The sequence below is a fragment of the Lathyrus oleraceus genome, chromosome 6 (assembly GCF_024323335.1).
Source record: "Lathyrus oleraceus cultivar Zhongwan6 chromosome 6, CAAS_Psat_ZW6_1.0, whole genome shotgun sequence".
Taxonomy (NCBI): Eukaryota; Viridiplantae; Streptophyta; class Magnoliopsida; order Fabales; family Fabaceae; genus Lathyrus; species Lathyrus oleraceus.
Genome location: NC_066584.1, coordinates 354,071,258 through 354,091,364, shown reverse-complemented (window position 1 = coordinate 354,091,364; position 20,107 = coordinate 354,071,258). Strand labels below are relative to the sequence as shown.

Sequence of the window (20,107 nt, the reverse complement as noted above, 5' to 3'; positions counted from 1 at the left end):
TATATGTGTATTATTTTTTGTTTTGAGATTTTGATGTGTCCCACCATTTTTTAGGGTTTTGAAGGTTTTGGGGTAAATATGATTTTTAGGGATTGATGGATTAAATATGCTGAACAATGAAAATAATATGCTATGGATGAATATATGTCATGTATGTATTATTTTTGGTTGATTTTGATGGCTGTGACTGAAAAAATGAGAGTTTGCATTGATCTCCATTACTGAAAACGTGTTTTGACATTTTGAATGTCCATGACGGGCGTCATGGCCATGATGCCTGATCAATCACCATTTATACTCTGTATTTTGTCACTTATTCGGCGAGAATCTAGGTAATTTGTATTAGTTTGTTTTAATTAATGTGTTGTTGAGTATATTTCCTTCACCGATAGCTTATTTTACTGTTTCATCATTATTAATGACATTTCTATTTTTTGTCGCATTTTACGCTTTGGGTGTGTGCATTTTTTGCGTTTCAGATTCAAGCAGGTAATCAAGCAGGGTCGAATGTAAAAACCAAGGAGAAGCGAATAGAATCGGAAAGAAGATTTCACGGTCCAGTAGGTCTGCTACGGCCACCCGTAACACCTGCTACTGGCAGTAGCAGGAAGCCCTGAAGACATAGAGAACTTTCAGCAAAATAGTGGCATGCTACAGCTACCCGTTGCACCTGTTACGGGCCGTAGCACCTGCCATGGGCCGTAGCAGGGGACCTGACACCAGACTTCTAAAATAGTGGCCTGCTACGACCACCCGTAGCACAGGCTACAGACCATAGCAGACATGCGTGGAAAAAGTCCAATTTTTACTTTTTTGCATCATTCCTAAGTGAGGGGCAGTTTGGTCAATTGTAAGGAGGATGTGATGGACTTGTGTGAATCTGTTTGAAGAAAGAAGAGACTTTTCTATAAGATGGCAAATTTTCAGAGAAGAAAGGACCTTTTGCAGAGAACAAGAATTGATACGATTGAGAATTAGAGAAATCAAGGTTTTGGGAGAAACACGATTTCTCATGAACGGAAGTGTCACAGTGAGAATCGGATATCAAGCTATTGTATTAACTTGAATCACAAAACATTGAAATGTTCACCACCGAACTTTAATTTATCCAAGGGAAAGGGAAAAGATCGAGTAAAACCCTAATTGTGCAATGTAGAAACAATGCGAAGAGATCTAAAGTTCAGGGGTTGGTTATACTAAGGGAAGGTATTAGCATCTTAAGTATCTATAGTATCCTATAGGAACCTTTTGAAAGTATTTGTGTTATCTTATTGTTTGTTTGCTATTATTTGTAAATGATTTGTTGGGAAGGACCTAAAGGTTTTATTAAGTTTGCTCGCCAAAACATCGTAGTCATGTGCCTACGTATCCTTATAAGGATGGAATCAGAGCAACCGTAGTTCACCTAACTAAGGGTGAAAGAACACTTGGTAGTGATCAAGGTTCCAAAGGGGGAAGTTAGTGTTCATAACAAACATACTTACAAGAGTTACAAACTCTTACTTAAATCTAAGTTGAAAGTGAGAATGAATCTAACAAGGTAAAAGGGGAACTAGGGATTGCTAAACTACCAATGACATTAAGTCAATAAAGAGGTATTTCCTTTGGATTTTAGCAAAAAGATAAACAAAAGATAAGCAAAATGAAGAAGATGTTCAAGCATGACATCAACAAATATAAGCACATGATAAAGAAGATGTTCAAGCATGACATCAGCACAGATAAACAAATGGTAAAGAAGATGTTCAAGCATGATATCAACAAGGACAAAGAAGGATGAAGAAGATGTTCAAACATGACATCCACAAAGATAAGAAAATGAAGAAGATGTTTAAGTGATAACACTAAAATTTACGTATTTTCGACTCCGATTTCACATGCATTCTAGTTGTTTTATTGTCATTTTGTTGTGTTATTACTGTGTTTTCCTTTGTTTTCAGGTTTTTACTTTAATTGGAGCCCCGATCGAGAAAAGGAGTGAAAAAGGGCTAAAAACCCTAAAATTCAGCATTTTGTGCTTATGGCCTACCCAGTGGCGGGCGCCACAGACCAAGCCATGACGTGTCAAATTCAACTTCCCTCAACTCCCACGTTTTCCCACTACATCCAGTAAGGCGCCTCACTTTTGCCTTGTGGCGGGCGCCATGGCCTTGTGGCGGACGCCACAAGAGGAAAAACGGTTCCCTCATACTTTCAAGTTGAAGGGCATCCACGTTATTTCCATCTTTTTACTTGCTTATAAATAGAAACGCGAATTCACTTTTACAATCATCCAAACTTAGAGCAGAGGCAAACTCAGAAGCAACTTTGTTTCACTTAGGCATATATTCAGTATTTTATAGTGGTAATCGCTTCGCATTGGAGTGTTACCACAATTGTGTCATCAAGTCTGTGATAGAGTCTGTAATCGAGTTTGGAGCACTTTGGAAGGAAGTTAATCCTGCCGCCATTTTCTATTCCGCATTGCAATTTACTCAGCCCTCCGATTGGAGCAGGTTTTTGTTACTCGCCTTTATTTTATTTATTTCCTCGCGCTCGCTTTTACTTTATTTATTTCCTCGCACTTGCTTTAAATTATTTATTTCCTCGCACTCGCTTTAAATTATTTATTTCCTCGCACTCACACTACTTTTATTTACTTTCCTCACACTCACACTACTTTTATTTACTTTCCGCACTCGCACTACTTTTATTTACTTTCCGCACTCGCACTACTTTTATTTACTTTAATGCACTTTTACTTTACCATGTCTAACTAAATTTATAAGGTTAGAATGTAAGGATCGTAATTAAACCAGTAATCCGTACAATTGTTCGTAGAAACACTTAAAGGCTATTTTAACTTTCAACTTAAGTTTTCCCGCACTTCAATTCTGTTGGGTAAGATCGAAAGCCGTCCAACGTCTTTATAAACTTAATTGTTTTTAACTATTTCAAAAAACAGCGAAAGCGCTTTGTTTAGTTCATTAGGAGTTTTTAACATTAAGAAGAAAAGAGATTTTAAAACTATTTTCGGACGCGTTTATAAGTTTAGAGTCTGGTTCGTAAGAACCTCTTTTGGTTAAGAAGTCTAGGTTATAATACTTTTCAACTTAGTCAAGATACTATATTTCTTAAAAATAGGTTTACTACTCTAACGCAATGCGCACCTTTTTATAAGTGACAATAAGAGGGTTTGATTAGGGAGTACAACTCGGTTCTGAATACGCGAAAGCGACAGTTCCTGTTAAATTAGTTCTTTTCAAAGTAGGAAACATTGCCCATAAGTAGTTCTATTAGCAAGTACTTGGATTATCAACTGATTACGTGAATTACATTCGACCCTGTCTTTATTAATTAAATCTATTTAAATACTTTACTTTTCATTGCACACTACGAAAAACACCTATTTTGACTGCCTTTGATAAACACCATAACAACAGATAACGATAGATTGACACTTGGTCTCTGTGGATTCGATAATCTTTTATATTACTCTGACGCGTTCGTATACTTGCAAAAAGCACGCATCAAGTTTTTGGCGCTGTTGCCGGGGACCAATTTCGTCAAATTTCATTTTCCTGTTGTTATATCGTTTAGACTTAGGTTATTTCCCGCCGGTCAATGCGAAGAACTCGCAGCACCGGAAGTCTAAGCTTAGTAAACCCTCTGGCGGAACCTGAACGTTACGCTCGCGCACGTTTATTCTTTCATAGAATTAAGAGAGCTATGGCCGAAGATCAAAACCAAAGACCTCTTAAGGACTTTGCTCAACCATCTAATGAAGAATCTAGTTCTAGTATAGTAAACCCAATCATCCCAGCCAATAATTTTGAACTTAAACCATCCCTGTTGCAACTAGTGCAACAGAGACAATTCGCGGGTCTCGCTACCGAGAACCCTAACCAACATTTAAAAATATTTCTTCAATTAGTAGATACTTTTAAAACCAATGGAGCTTCTCCTGAGGTAATACGTTTAAGATTATTTCCTTTTTCCCTCAGAGATAAAGCCCTATCATGGTTAGATTCCCTTCCACCCAATTCCATTACGACTTGGGATAACCTTAGAAGAGTTTTTCTTGCTAGATATTTTCCCCCGAGTAAGACCGCCGTTCTTCGAGACCATATAACTAGATTTACCCAAAACCAAGGAGAATCGTTGTTCGAAGCTTGGGAGAGATATAAAGAGTTGTTACGAGCATGCCCATATCATGGCTTAGAAAACTGGTTAATCATTCAAACCTTCTATAATGGACTTCATTACAACACAAAGATGACCATCGACGCTGCCGCAGGCGGTGCTCTGATGAACAAACCTTACCCTGAAGCTAGTGCCCTCATTGAAGACATGGCTCAAAACCATCAATCATGGGGAGTCGAACGAGCGACAGTTGAGAAGAAGGAAACCCAAGGAGGAGTGCATGAACTAAGCTCTATAGACATGATGCAAGCTAAAATGGACGCATTAGCCCTTAAAGTCGAGCATATGTACACGAACCCAAATACTGTAGTCACAGTATCGTCGGATTGTGAGATATGTGGAACCAAAGGACACCAATCTGCAGAATGCAGTCTATTAAACGAAGCCCACTCTGAGCAAGTGAACTACACCCAAGGGAACCCATATTCGAATACCTATAACCCTGGATGGAGGAATCACCCTACGAAGTGGGAACGCTTATGATGAGCCACCAAACCCTAGATTGAGTCAACCCGAAACTTTTAAGGAATGTACCAAACCCCCGGACGAAGTAAAGGAACCAGAAGAATCTGAAAACCAGGATGGTCGAGATAAAGGAGAAGAACCTAAGGATAAAATTTACGTACCTCCCCCGCCATATAAACCACCTATACCATATCCGCAAAGACTCAAACAAACCCAGATCAATAAACAGTATCAAAAATTTATTAAAGTTATAGAAAAACTTCATGTAGAAATCCATTTCACAGAAGCCATCACCCAAATACCTTCTTATGCAAAGTTTCTCAAAGACATCCTTACCAACAAACGTAGACTTGACGATCCGAAGCCTTTGGAATGTAATGCTATTTCCGAGGACAAATTAGCCAAGAAAGATAAAGATCCTGGAAATTTCTCCATTCCTTGCCTTTTGGGTAATCATGTCATCGATAAAGCTTTTCTAGACTTAGGAGCTAGTGTGAGCCTTATTCCTCTAGCAGTTTGTGAGAGATTAAACTTAGGAGAATTACAATCCACTAAGATGTCACTTCAGTTAGCCGATAGATTTGTTAAATATCCGATAGGCATTTTAGAAGATGTTCCTGTTAGGATAGGTCAACTATTTATCCCTACTGATTTTGTCGTCATGGACATCAAAGAAGACAATGATATACCAATCCTTCTAGGTAGACCATTCTTATCGACTGCAGGAGCCATAATAGATGTCAAGAAAGGAAAGTTGACATTTGAGGTAGGTGACGAGAAAATAGAATTTATACTTTCGAAATTTCTTATGGCACCTGTGATAGGAGACTCGTGTTATGCCTTAGATATCATTGATGAATGTGTTAGAGAATTAGAACAAAAAGAAATTATAAAAACAATTAAGTTACCATCAACCCCCATAAAGGAAGATGATGACTTTAAAGAACCTTACATCGATGATAACCTTTACGAATGTTTATCCCTTACCCCAGATCCTATGCCATTCCGTAAGAAACCAACCTTAGAACTTAAGGAACTGCCTAAGAACCTGAGATATGAGTTCCTCGATGAAAAGATGAACCGCCCAGTTATAGTCAGTGCTACCTTGAGCCAAGAGGAAACGAACCAACTTTTAGACGTTTTACGAAGATATCCCTCAGCCTTAGGATATAATATCTCTGACCTGAAAGGTATAAGCCCATCTGTATGCATGCATCAGATTTCGTTAGAAGAAGATTCAAAACCCTCTAGGGAGCATCAGAGAAGAATAAACCCTATAATTAGTGATGTTGTTAAGAAGGAAGTTCTTAAGTTACTTGAGGCAGGTATAATCTACCAGATCTCGGATAGTAAGTGGGTGAGCCCTGTGCATGTAGTACCTAAAAAAGGAGGCATCACGGTCGTGCAAAACGATAAAGGCGAACATGTAGCAAAACGCTTAGAAGGAGGATGGCGGATGTGTATAGATTATAGAAAATTAAATAAAGCAACTAGGAAGGACCATTTCCCTGTACCATTTATAGACCAGATGTTGGAGCGTCTAGCCAGACACTCTTACTTCTGCTATCTAGATGGATACTCTGGATTCTTCCAAATACCTATTCACCCCGAAGATCAAGAAAAAACTACCTTTACATGCCCTTATGGAACTTTTGCCTACAGACGAATGCCGTTCGGCCTCTGTAACGCTCCAGCTACTTTCCAACGTTGCATGATGTCAATCTTCGCAGATTACCTAGATGGTATCATGGAAGTGTTTATGGACGATTTCTCGGTTTACGGATTCAATTTCCACAATTGTCTTGCTAACCTTGAGAAAATCCTGGAGAGATGCGTGGAGGTGAACCTCGTGCTAAATTGGGAAAAATGTCATTTCATGGTGACCGAAGGAATAGTTTTAGGACATATAGTTTTCGAAAAAGGTATAGAGGTAGATAAAGCTAAAATAGAAGTTATAGAAAACCTAAAACCACCAAAAACCATCAGAGAAGTCTGAAGCTTTCTTGGACACGCTGGATTCTACCGGCGTTTTATTAAGGACTTCTCCAAAATAACCAAACCTTTAACTGGACTTTTAATGAAAGATGCCAAGTTCATTTTCGATGAAAAATGTAATGACGCATTTAATCTTTTAAAACAAGCATTAATCTCTGCACCCATTATGAAACCGCCCGATTGGTCGGAACTTTTTGAGATAATGTGCGATGCTAGTGATTATGCAGTTGGAGCCGTTCTAGGACAGAGGAAAGATAAAAAATTACATGCCATTTATTATGCCAGTAGAACCCTAGATGCTGCCCAACTTAACTACGCAACAACCGAAAAATAATTACTCGCTGTAGTTTTCGCTATAGACAAATTTAGATCTTATCTAGTAGGAGCAAAAATTATTGTTTACACCGATCATGCTGCCATTCGTTACCTATTAAGTAAAAAAGATGCCAAGCCCAGGTTACTCCGATGGATTCTATTACTACAAGAGTTTGATTTAGATATAAGAGATAAAAAAGGCACTGAAAGTGCAGTAGCCGATCACCTTTCTAGGCTAGAACATCTAAAACCTGAACTAGTACCCATAAACGATGATTTCGCCTATGATAGACTGATCGCTAGAGTAGAAACCATTGAAGACAATATTCTAGATCCTTATGAGCATTCCCAAAATTCCTTAGCAATAAGTAACGTACCCTGGTATGCAGATTTCGTTAATTACCTAGCTGCTGATATAGTACCCCCTGATCTTGACTACCACCGCAAGAAGAAATTCTTCCACGATGTGAGAAACTTCTATTGGGACGAACCGCTCCTTTTCAAAATGGGTAAAGATGGCATTTTTCGCCGTTGCGTTCCAGAAGAAGAGGTAAATAATATTATCGAGCATTGTCATTCTGCACCTTATGGTGGACATGCGAGCACCTCTAAGACGTACACCAAGATTCTTCAAGCTGGCCTATTCTGGCCTACCATGTGGCGTGATGTCTATGCTTGCATTGTCAAATGCGACAGATGCCAACGCACTGGAAACATTTCAAGACGTGATGAAATGCCTCTAAGAAACATTCAGGAAGTAGAACTCTTCGACGTATGGGGTATAGATTTCATGGGACCCTTTCCACCATCCTTAGGAAACAAGTATATTTTAGTAGCTGTAGACTATGTGTCTAAGTGGATTGAAGCTATAGCTGCACCCACAAACGACACTAGGGTAGTAATCAAACTATTCAAAAACTATATATTCCCTAGATTTGGAACACCACGTTTAGTCATAAGCGATGGAGGATCACACTTTATATCGAGAATATTTGACAAACTTTTAAGAAAATATGGAGTTAGGCATAGAGTAGCAACACCATACCACCCACAGACTAGTGGCCAAGTAGAAGTATCTAATAGGGAGATAAAACAAATCCTAGAGAAAACTGTTTCTATTTCTAGGAGAGACTGGTCTCAGAAGCTTCAAGAAGCATTATGGGCCTATAGAACCGCTTTCAAAACCCCTATAGGAACTACTCCTTACCAACTAGTCTATGGAAAATCCTGTCACTTACCATTCGAGTTAGAGCATAAAGCCTATTGGGCCATTAAAACTTTGAATTTAGACTACCTAGCCGCTGGAGAAAAGCGTACCCTAGACATTCATAAATTAGAAGAACTTAGGCAATCTGCCTACGAGAATGCAAAAATATATAAAGAGAGGACAAAAGCCTATCACGACAAAAGAATAGTAAAGAAAAACTTCAACGTAGGCGATTCTGTTCTCCTTTTCAACACTAGGTTACGACTCTTCCCTGGAAAGCTACGTTCAAGATGGACTGGTCCTTTCGAAGTATCCAAGATTCTGAGATCCGGAGCCGTAGAAATCAAGAACCAAACATGTATTTCATTCATTGTAAATGGACAAAGACTGAAGCTCTACGAAGGATGAGACATTCCAACATACTACTCAAGCCACACCCTGATTGATCCACCGATTCCTACTACTACAGGTGTATAAATTCTATCCGTCAAGCTAATGACGTTAAACAAGCGCTGCGTGGGAGGCAACCCATGGTTTTTCTTTTCATTTTATTTCTTTTTTTTTCGCATTTATTTACATTTATTTTTATTTTTATTTTTATTTTATCTTATTTTGCATAGAGACTAAAAATTTGAATGGTTTGCATTTTCAGGATCACTTTCTTAACTTTTACAGGATGCAGGGTTTTGATGACATGCATGTTGCCTATAGAGATAATGCTCAGAGGGAGCGCTACATTGCTTTGTATCAGCGCCCTATGGCACCCACATGTTACCCTGATCAGCACTGTATGGAGGCACTGGGTATCGAGCCGAGTATCAGATTCCTTAGCCACCAGCTCCACTGGGACAAATTTGCTGATGACTTGAATAACACATATAGGAACCTGACTTTGGAATTCCTGAGTTCATTCGACTATGACCCATATTCTGGACCAATCTTCTTCTTCTGCAGGTACCACTCCTGGCTTCTATATTACAGAGGAGATGTGGCGAGACCACACGGCTAGAGAGCAGAGGCGAGATGACCTACTCTCTACCATCCAGCAACAAATGGCGGACAACATGAGCTTTATGCAAGAATCACAGCGGAGGACAGACAGGTCCTACGACACTGTTCTACAGTCCCTGCAAGTGATAACAAATACACAAACCCGTCAGTAACAATACCACCAGAGACACATGACACCAATTGAAGCCACTCAAGGTTCCATTATAGGTAACCTTCGAGAGGTGAGGACCGTTCAGGATGCCCTGCAGGCGAGGATGGATCAGAGAGACCGTCGTCGTACCCGATCACGTCGTCCACCTCAGGATGGCAAGGGCACTAGTGGTCAGCAATAGGTTGCCAGGTAACTCTTCCTTATCTTATTTCGAAACATTAAGGACAATGTTCGATTTAAGTGTGTGAGGAGACTCTATCATCTTTTCTTTATTTCTTTTATCGTTTATCGCTTTTTCTTTACTGTTTTTAGATAGTTTATTTATTGTTATTTCCTTTTAGTTGTCTATTTTGCGTTTTAGTATAATGCATGAGTCTGACGAGTCACCGAATATAGTAGATCTTTAGTATAATCTAATCTCCCCATACCTTTTAGCCCCACCAAATTTTTTTTGCAAAAGAAAACAGTGCTATTCCGAAAGTTTTCAGGTTTTAAAGACATGTTTTGAGTAAGGATGCGGTGACTTGGGAGAACTTTGCGAAACATCAGTATTATTTTAGCACCATAGACTTCGTAAATATAGGAATCATTCCCGAAACCCCATATACCATGGCCTTAATCATCATTTCCGTATAAGTCCTTAGTAGTTTATCTCAGCAGTCAGCTCCGGCCTACACATCCTCTACGTAGGGGACCGATGCAAATAAGTGAATGATCCAGAAAAACAAAAAACAAAATAAAGCAAAAAGGCAACTCCGGTATAGGTGACCCTCACAAAGTCGTTTAAACCAAAGGATTGTAAAAATTGCTACAAAAAGAAAAAGAAAAAGAAAAAGAAAAGTAGTACCCACTGCTAGTTGGTTCAGAGGTATCTGGCACTGAACTCGGTAGGGCGGATTACGATCCGATCCCCCACAACTACAATTGGGTCCAATAAAAGGGTTTACACATGTTTATGTGCCAGAAACCCCAAGCTCTGATCATAATCACTAACAGGCCACTCTACTATGAAGCATGTACGGATAACGGGCTTAATGTGATTGCGCCTGAATGAAAAAGACACAAAAAGAGATGAAGAGGCAGGCCTAGGTATTGTGGGATAATATGGGTTGGTTAATATAGGAATGAAGTTTATGTCCGTATTCGCGGATTAATGTCATCATGATACCCTTAGTTCACTCAGTTAGTACCTATCACTGCATCCCGACTTGAACTTAGAATTTCTACCTGAAGCACTCGTTTACACCGGTTTTTCTTTCATGAGCTTTATAATGTTTTGCTTGAGGACAAGCAAAGATTTAAGTGTGGGAGAGTTTGATAACACTAAAATTTACGTATTTTCGACTCCGATTTCACATGCATTCTAGTTGTTTTATTGTCATTTTGTTGTGTTATTACTGTGTTTTCCTTTGTTTTCAGGTTTTTACTTTAATTGGAGCCCCGATCGAGAAAAGGAGTGAAAAAGGGCTAAAAACCCTAAAATTCAGCATTTTGTGCTTATGGCCTACCCAGTGGCGGGCGCCACAGACCAAGCCATGACGTGTCAAATTCAACTTCCCTCAACTCCCACGTTTTCCCACTACATCCACTAAGGCGCCTCACTTTTGCCTTGTGGCGGGCGCCATGGCCTTGTGGCGGACGCCACAAGAGGAAAAACGGTTCCCTCCTATTTTCAAGTTGAAGGGCATCCAAGTCATTTCCATCTTTTTACTTGCTTATAAATAGAAACGCGAATTCACTTTTACAATCATCCAAACTTAGAGCAGAGGCAAACTCAGAAGCAACTTTGTTTCACTTAGGCATATATTCAGTATTTTATAGTGGTAATCGCTTCGCATTGGAGTGTTACCACAATTGTGTCATCAAGTCCGTGATAGAGTCTGTAATCGAGTTTGGAGCACTTTGGAAGGAAGTTAATCCTGCCACCATTTTCTTTTCCGCATTGCAATTTACTCAGCCCTCCGATTGGAGTAGGTTTTTATTACTCGCCTTTACTTTATTTATTTCCTCGCACTCGCTTTTACTTTATTTATTTCCTCGCACTCGCTTTTACTTTATTTATTTCCTCTCACTCGCTTTAAATTATTTATTTCCTCGCACTCGCTTTAAATTATTTATTTCCTCGCACTCGCACTACTTTTATTTACTTTCCTCACACTCGCACTACTTTTATTTACTTTCCGCACTCGCACTACTTTTATTTACTTTCCGCACTCGCACTACTTTTCTTACTTTAATGCACTTTTACTTTACCATGTCTAACTAAATTTATAAGGTTAGAATGTAAGGATCGTAATTAAACTAGTAATCCGTACAATTGTTCGTAGAAACACTTAAAGGGCTATTTTAACTTTCAACTTAAGTTTTCCCGCACTTCAATTCCGTTGGGTAAGATCGAAAGCCGTCCAACGTCTTTATAAACTTAATTGTTTTTAACTATTTCAAAAACCAGCTAAAGCGCTTTGTTTAGTTCATTAGGAGTTTTTAGCATTAAGAAGAAAAGAGATTTTAAAACTATTTTCGGACGCGTTTATAAGTTTAGAGCCTGGTTCGTAAGAACCTCTTTTGGTTAAGAAGTCCAGGTTATAATACTTTTCAACTTAGTCAAGATACTATATTTCTTAAAAATAGGTTTACTACTCTAACGCAATGCGCGCCTTTTTATAAGTGACAATAAGAGGGTTTGATTAGGGAGTACAACTCGGTTCTGAATACGCGAAAGCGACAGTTCCTGTTAAATTAGTTCTTTTCAAAGTAGGAAACATTGCCCATAAGTAGTTCTATTAGCAAGTACTTGGATTATCAACTGATTACGTGAATTACATTCGACCCTGTCTTTATTAATTAAATCTATTTAAATACTTTACTTTTCATTGCACACTACGAAAAACACCTATTTTGACTGCCTTTGATAAACACCATAACAACAGATAACGATAGATTGACACTTGGTCTCTGTGGATTCGATAATCTTTTATATTACTCTGACGCATTCGTATACTTGCAAAAAGCACGCATCATTAAGCATGACATCACCAAATATAAGCACATGATAACGAAGATGTTCAAGCATGACATCAACAAAGATAAACAAATGGTAAAGAAAATGTTCATATATGACATCAACAAAGATATGGAAGCATGATCATAATAATATCAAGCATGGTATGTATACACATATGTACAACATGTAAATATGAACAAAGGTATAACAACTTCAATCAAAGATGTATAAAGTTAACATGAATATGAATGACATTTATATATCATCATGAAGAAACAAAGATGAATGACATAACAACTCATGAACATGTATATGGATGTCATATTAAGTATGAATGGACATGTATATGCATGAAGTAAGACATAACATTAACTTAATCATGAGAACAATTTAAGGTATTCAAGACATGCATGTTAAGGTTCAACATGATCACAATCAAATGTTCAACATCACACAAAAAGTTTGAACATGTAAGCATACAAGTCATATAAAGACATGTTATTACAAGTTTAAAGCATTTGTAAACACATAAACAAAGACAAACACAATGGAACACATGCACATAAAGGTTATACAAGACATGAGATAATGGCATGTGAATCATGGATCAATGGCAAAATAAGCACACAAAATTTCATGGCATAGTAACAAAAGTTCAAAGCACATAAGCATGTAAACATACATTAAAGTAAGTCAAAATTAGGTCAAAACCAAGAGGAACATATTAAAAACATAAAACAAAGTTCATATATAATGCACAATATTCATACAAGTCATGGTGATCAAGAAAAAATAAAGTATCAACCAAAGAAAGTCATTTGAAACCCTAAAACAATCCTAAAAAGATACCAACTTTAGACAAGTATAAGTATGTGAAATATAAATCAATTCTGAAATTTCTTTTTACCATCATAAAATATACAAAGTTATGAACACATATCAAAAAGAGTGGGTCAAAAAGGCTTAGGGATCATCAAGTTATGAGCCTTTGAAGTTATAAAAAATAACAAAAATAAATAGGCAAAAAAACAATGAATTAAAATGGGTATGGGGCAAGCAGGATTTGAACCCCATACCTCTTGCCCACATAAAGCCTTGACAGACATACTCTAACTAATGTACATAATAAAAAGGTTCAAGAAATTGGAAAATGGCACCAACTCATCATCTTCTTCCTCGTGTTCTTGCATGTTTCTTTTCATTTTTTCTTCAAACTTTTAACACCCATAACTCTCTCAATTTTCCATGAAATTAAAAATCATAAGAACCTAAATTTCTCTATTTTTCGCAAGGAATATAATGGTATCATTATCTCATCCTAAAACTCAATGTGCAAAGCATGCCAAGGAAAAAACCAGAACTGCACTTTTAATTTCCAAACAATAAAATCTCAATGCGTGAGCATGGTATAATGCATACATTAGCAAACATACAACAAACACACTATGTACTACATTTTTACTTCAATAAATATTCAAGAATGATGCATGCACAATAGTTTTCAAGTGTAAGTGCACTTACCTATTGGATAAAGTCCAATGCTTCTTCTTAGCTACTACAGAGATAAGAGAGAGATTCTACCAGCCTTGTTGATCCTTGAGGGTAGTGTTTAAACAATGAGAATGACCAGAAACAACTTGTATTATCTCATACAAATGTGCTTGCAAAATGAAGAAGTGAAATGGTGAATTATGAAATAGAGGCTACATAACTTGTTCAAGTGATTAAACAAGCTCTAAATGGTGTCTAGAGATGATTTGTGGTGTTTGTTTGGAAAATACATGTGGGGAATAAGTTTGGTTAGAGAACTTGCAAAAATAGTGTGTTTTTGCAAATTATAATGGAATGTGAGTTTGATGAAGTGTTGAGGGATAATTATTGTGTGTTAGGAGGCTTAATGGATCCCTCTATTTATAGGAAAAGAGTGAGGATTGGAACTGGTTAGAAACAAAAGTTGTGAAGTTATGGTTTTAGTTGAGAATGAATGAGAAGTTTGCATGAATTGTTGAGTTTCAAGGAGTTTGTCATATTTCCCTAGCCTCTACAAGGTTGATTCTGATCTTTTAAGATTTCTTGTGATCTTTAGGGACAAGTTTCAAGGGTGAAAGAGTGAGTTGTTAGTATAAAGCTTGCTTTATCAAAGTAGTAATTTGACCTTTTACAAATTCACCCATAAATGGTATAATGCAATGGACAAAACCTCAATTCTTTGTGTAATGCACTTAGGATTCATATAAACATCTTATTATGGAGAGGTTTATACATAAGAGTACCTGCAATCAAGATATTTTCATATTTGAAATGGGTTTCCTCCAAAAATTCATCATGAACATGACTTGAAATTCAAGTTTGAAACCCTAACTTCCCATTTTCGAAACTCATAGCTCATGCATGGGAAAAAATGTACTTATACTTTTTGAAAAGCACCAGACATGCCCTACAACTTTCATGTTTTGAATGTTTTCTGAATCAAAGTGGATCATAATGAAAACTGGCTGTAAAGTTTATCACTTTTTAGGGATCAAAGCTGACTTGAAAATTTTCTAAGTGTTTCAACTTGAGACACCAACTTTATAGCCTCATAACTCAAAATCCTTGCACTTTTAGGGAATCAACCCTCTACGACAAAGTTGAAGTATGGAACAAGAGCTTTCATTTGTACTTTAGAGCAAAGAAAATGGCTGCTGGGATTGGAAGTTATGGCTTGATAAAGTAGTGCAGTTGAACATGAAATTTGGATACTTAGTGAAATTTTCAATGTTTTCAAGATTGCCCTTTTTGTAAGTAACCTCATTTCTCTTGATTTTTCTTGATCAAATTCATCAATTAAACATATACTCATGAAATTTAACTTGAGAAGTTCATATTTGATCATAAATCTTAAAAGTCAAAGGTTTGACTTTGTAGTGCATTGGTTGTGTATCAGATGAATTCGAATTTCTTGATCTTCAATGAATTCAAACTCTTGAGCCAATTGAACATAATGGATGGGATCTAAGGATGTACTTTAGTGTGTTGAGTCATGTCTCAAGGCTTGAGATTATATCTTGATCAAAATTCTCATATGAAATTGAATGTTACTTAGAATCCCTAATTAGTGAACTAGATGAAAGTGAGGCTTCATGCACTTGTGATTAGGCCACAATACACTTATTTGTTGATGGAGAGAGATCTCTTGAGTGTATGAGAACTTGATTTATTGATGATCAATCCAAAACTTTGACTGATCAATCCTTTGAGCTCTTTGAGGGAAACCCTAATTCACATATGAAACAAACCGAGCATATCTTGATCTTGAGGTTAGCTATGCATGAATGCTGTCTAGGATGAAAATGATTATGAAATCTAAGGGTAAAATTTGGGGTGTGACAGTTTCCCCTATTTAAATAACTTTGCCAGATGTCATGAGTGATGATAATACTCATGAAATCAGGGTGAAAGGTATTTAAATATAGAAGTAACCGGAAATTTTGCCCTTAGATGCAGTGACATGCTATGCTATGGACAAACAAACTCTCTTTTTGGCTTTTTTATCAGCTGGGGATATGATGCAAAATACAAAGAAATCTAGCATGATAATTTATGATGAATGATGAATATGATATGTAGGAAATGATGGAGATAAAGTATAATGTCAATGACCATGAGCAACAACTCACTAGGGATAACATGTACTGGGAAAAAACAAATTGGGGAATATTCAAAGCAGTTGATCACCAGGTTCGGGCATGACCAAATGACACTGAGAATAACAAGAAATAAACAAACTGGAAATAAGTGATTGACCACTAGGTTCAGGCATGACCGGATGACACTAAAAATAGAAAACTGAAAGTATTCAAAGTGATTGATCAACATGTTCAAGCATGACCGGTTGACACTAAAAATAGAAAACTGGAAGTATTCAAAGTGATTGATTAACAGGTTTAAGCATGAGCAATTGACACTTAGAAATATCTCACTGGAGTTTTTAAACAAGATAAAACATCCAATCCTCTGGAAATTGTTACAATGAAGAGTTCAAACATGACCTTCGGGAACCATCAGGAAGAATACAGGGTAACTAAACTCTTCTGTATGTGCCAAATTAGATTGGATTTTATACCGCAAGCAAAGGTATCACGACTAACTTCTAGCAGATTTAATGCCAGCAACAACTGGACTTTATCAATGATGCCAATAATAATTGGACTTTCAAAGTAGAATGCCAACAATAACTGGTCTTTAAGGGGAATATTGGGGTTAACCATTTGGACTTTCACAGGGGACATCAATAACTTATTGGAAAAAAAACATTGGTCATGTCCAAACTTCGAGGTACTAACAACAATTGGATTTTCAACTGGAGTGCCATTGATAGCTGGACTTTTGGAGTTAGAAGAACGGAAACTAAGAACAAGGATTTAGATTAAATGTCAAATGCACATGATTGAGCATGATGTGAATGATCATGATATGAAAATGCTGACTTTTGAGAGACAAAGAGTTTTGTGGAGACTCAATGGGGAATACATCCTCAACACCAGTAACTTAAATAAGTATCACAAGATGGACACTGGGGAGATCCTCAAACTTGAGAGTTGCACAAAACCTAAGGCTTTATCCAAGAGTGTTTGTCAGTTTAGACTTCAATGGGGATTTCTGTAATGACAGTGTAAAAGTGCTTCTGCAACCTTGAGACTTATTGGGGAGGCAAAAGATTTCCCTTTCAATGTTTCCATATGTGAAAGAAAAATTATGTTTTTCAAAGTTTTTTCAAAATATTTTCTTTTCAAAACCTTTTCATTTTCAAAAATCATTATTAACAAACAAATGGCGTTTTGCATAACAAGGAAAGGCAAGAGAAGTATAAATGACAAATTTGATAGGCAAAGTCTGTTTTTTTATTCAAGAGTGGTAGCTTGCAAGTGGAAAAATCTCCATGGAGTGTTACATTTCGAAGATGGCTATAGGGAAAGGTTTACATTGAATCCAATAACCAATACTATCCCTAATAACTAAGATTTTCCCAAAACTTTGCTTCTGACGAGAGCAACTGGATTGATCTTCAACTTTGATTCTTTAGTAATGGTAAACACCACATGATACAGTCAAATGTCGTTTGTCCCTAATTTTTGCCTGGACCGTCCTTTTGGGTTTTCAATCCACCGGGACACTCTTTTTTTGCCTAAGTCGCCCTTTCAGGTTTTCAACTTACCGAGCTTTCATTTTTTTTACCTCTAACTTTTGCTTGGATCTCCTTCATAGGTTATGATCCACCGAGATACCCATTTTTACCTTAGTCACCTTTTTAGGTTTTTGACTTAGCGGGTTTTATTTAGGCATAATATTTTTTGACCGCATCAGAGTTCACAGGGTGTGCAAGCTCTTCACCATCCATAGTTGTGAGAATCAAGGAACCTCCGGAGAATGCTTTCTTCATAACATATGGGCCCTCATAGTTGGGACTCCATTTTGCACGCATATCCTTATGTACTGGCAAGATCTTCTTGAGTACGAGATCTTCTTCTTTGAATACACGAAGACGAACTTTTTTGTCAAACGCCCTCTTGATCCGCTTCTGGTACAACTGACCATGGCACATAGTAGTCATTCTCTTCTCATCAATGAGGTTCAATTGGTCATATCTATTCTGGATCCATTCAGTTTCCTCTAGCTTGGTCTCCATCAAGACTCTCAAAGATGGTATCTCTACTTCAATTGGGAGAACTGCATCCATCCCATATACTAGAGAGAAAGGGGTTTCCCATGTTGAAGTGAGAACTGAGGTTCTGTATCCATGCAAAGAAAAGGGTAACATTTCATGCCAATCTTTGTAAGTTTTCACCATCTTTTGTAGGATTTTCTTGATATTCTTATTTGTAGCTTCAACAGCTCCATTCATCTTCGGACGATATGGAAAAAAGTTGTGATGTTCAATCTTGAAGGTCTCACACAACTCTTTCATTGTTTTGTTGTTCAAATTTGTCCCATTATCCGTGATAATTCTGCTTGGAACTCCATAGCGATAGATAATCTGGTTCTTGATGAAGCCGACAACCACTTATTTTGTCATGTTGGCGTAGGGTGCAGCTTCTACCCATTTGGTGAAGTAGTCAATTGCAACCAAGATGAAATGGTGACCATTGGAAGCTTTGGTCTCAATTTACCCAATCATATCAATGCCCCACATTGCGAAAGGCCAAGGTGATGATAAAACATTCAATAGTCTTGGAGGCACGTAGACCTTATCAGCATAGATTTGACATTTGTGATATTTTCTGGCATAGTTGAAACAATCAGACTCTATGGTAAACCAATAATAACCAGCTCTCAAGATCTTCCTAGACATGGCATGTCCATTGATGTGAGTTCCAAATGATCCTTCATGAATCTCTTTGATCAACAGGTCGGCTTCGTGTCTGTCCACGCATCTGAGCAGAACCATGTCATAGTTTCTTTTATATAACCCTTGTTGCTAAGAAAGAAAATTGGACGCCAACATCCTTAAAGTTCTCTTATCTAGGGTTGTTTCATTCACTGGGTATTCTTGATTTTGCAAGTAGTTCTTGATATCATAGAACCACAGTTTTTCGTCAGTTTCTTCTTCAACCTATAGACAATAGGTTGGCACAGTTTTTCTCTCAATTGTGATGAGTGGTGCCTGATAACGTGAAAATACATCGTATATTTGCCTTGATTTACACTCAAAAATCGTACCACTTTCATTTATATTCCGATTATTCCACAAGTGTTCGAGTTATTTTTGCAGGTATTTCAATTCCAATGCTTAAACGAGCAAAGTATAGAAAAGGAAGGAAAAGAAGAAGAAACAGAAGAGAAAACAGTAGAACAGCAGAAAAACAGAGAATACAAACTTTGTGCATGTGACGACCATCACAAAGCCTGTCACGACTGTCACGCACAACCTATCACGACCGTCACGCACAACCTATCACGACCGTCACAAGCCCATCACGAACGTCATGCGGCCAAAATCAGCGCTTTGAAACTGTCAACAGAAGTGATCCATCAGGCCCTTATTTCTCGTTCCTCAGCCACTTTCCCGTGGATTCCTCACTCAACCAAGTCATCCTTATTTCTCTCAACTGCCAAGACCTAATGGGGGATATAAAAGGATGGAAGTTGGAAACCTACAGGGACATTTAATTTTTCTCAAGGAAGCCAGCTTTGAAGACCTTTTTTTCTCTCTGCATTTTTTCCACCGCAATTCTGTTTCGTCTTTTATTTTTCTTCAACAACATTATTTTCTTTTACCATTCAGAGCTTTGATTTTCCTTTTTCCTTTCCATTTTCCATTTAGCCAAAGTAGTAGTTTCCTACACTAGGGATCTACTACAATTTATTTAATTTAATCTAAGCAATTACTTCGAAGGAGCAGAATCCTACCGACCTATGGAGGACTGCCCAAGTACTTCAAGATTCGGCATATTCTATTAATCCAATTTCCAGGTTTTTATTCAATTACAATTGTTATTGCTTTATTATTATTATAATCATGTTTACTTTACTGTTGGTCTGTTTATGTTCGTCTGTGTTTGCATTGTTTAACATGTCCGGCTAAACTATCGGTATCGGTATGTAACAATTTAATTAGACGGGATTTAATAATAATCGGTGTAAAACTTCTTTCCTCAAACAATCTTTTTGGCTGTGGTTTTTAATTTAAATTTAATTAACTTTGTCACAAGAGTGAGAAGCTATTTAATACGATTTTGCCACGAGAGTGGGAAATTAAATAAGGTGAGAACCGACAATCGCGAGAGCGTGAGGGTCG

General features: G+C 37.4%; 1 non-coding gene across 1 annotated transcript; it reads right to left on the bottom strand.

Moving 5' to 3' along the window:
- Nucleotides 1–4,092: 4,092 nt before the first annotated feature.
- LOC127099207 (small nucleolar RNA R71) lies at nt 4,093–4,199 on the bottom strand. The gene has a single exon (XR_007793743.1). It is a non-coding gene; the product is annotated as a small nucleolar RNA R71 (small nucleolar RNA).
- Nucleotides 4,200–20,107: the final 15,908 nt, after the last annotated feature.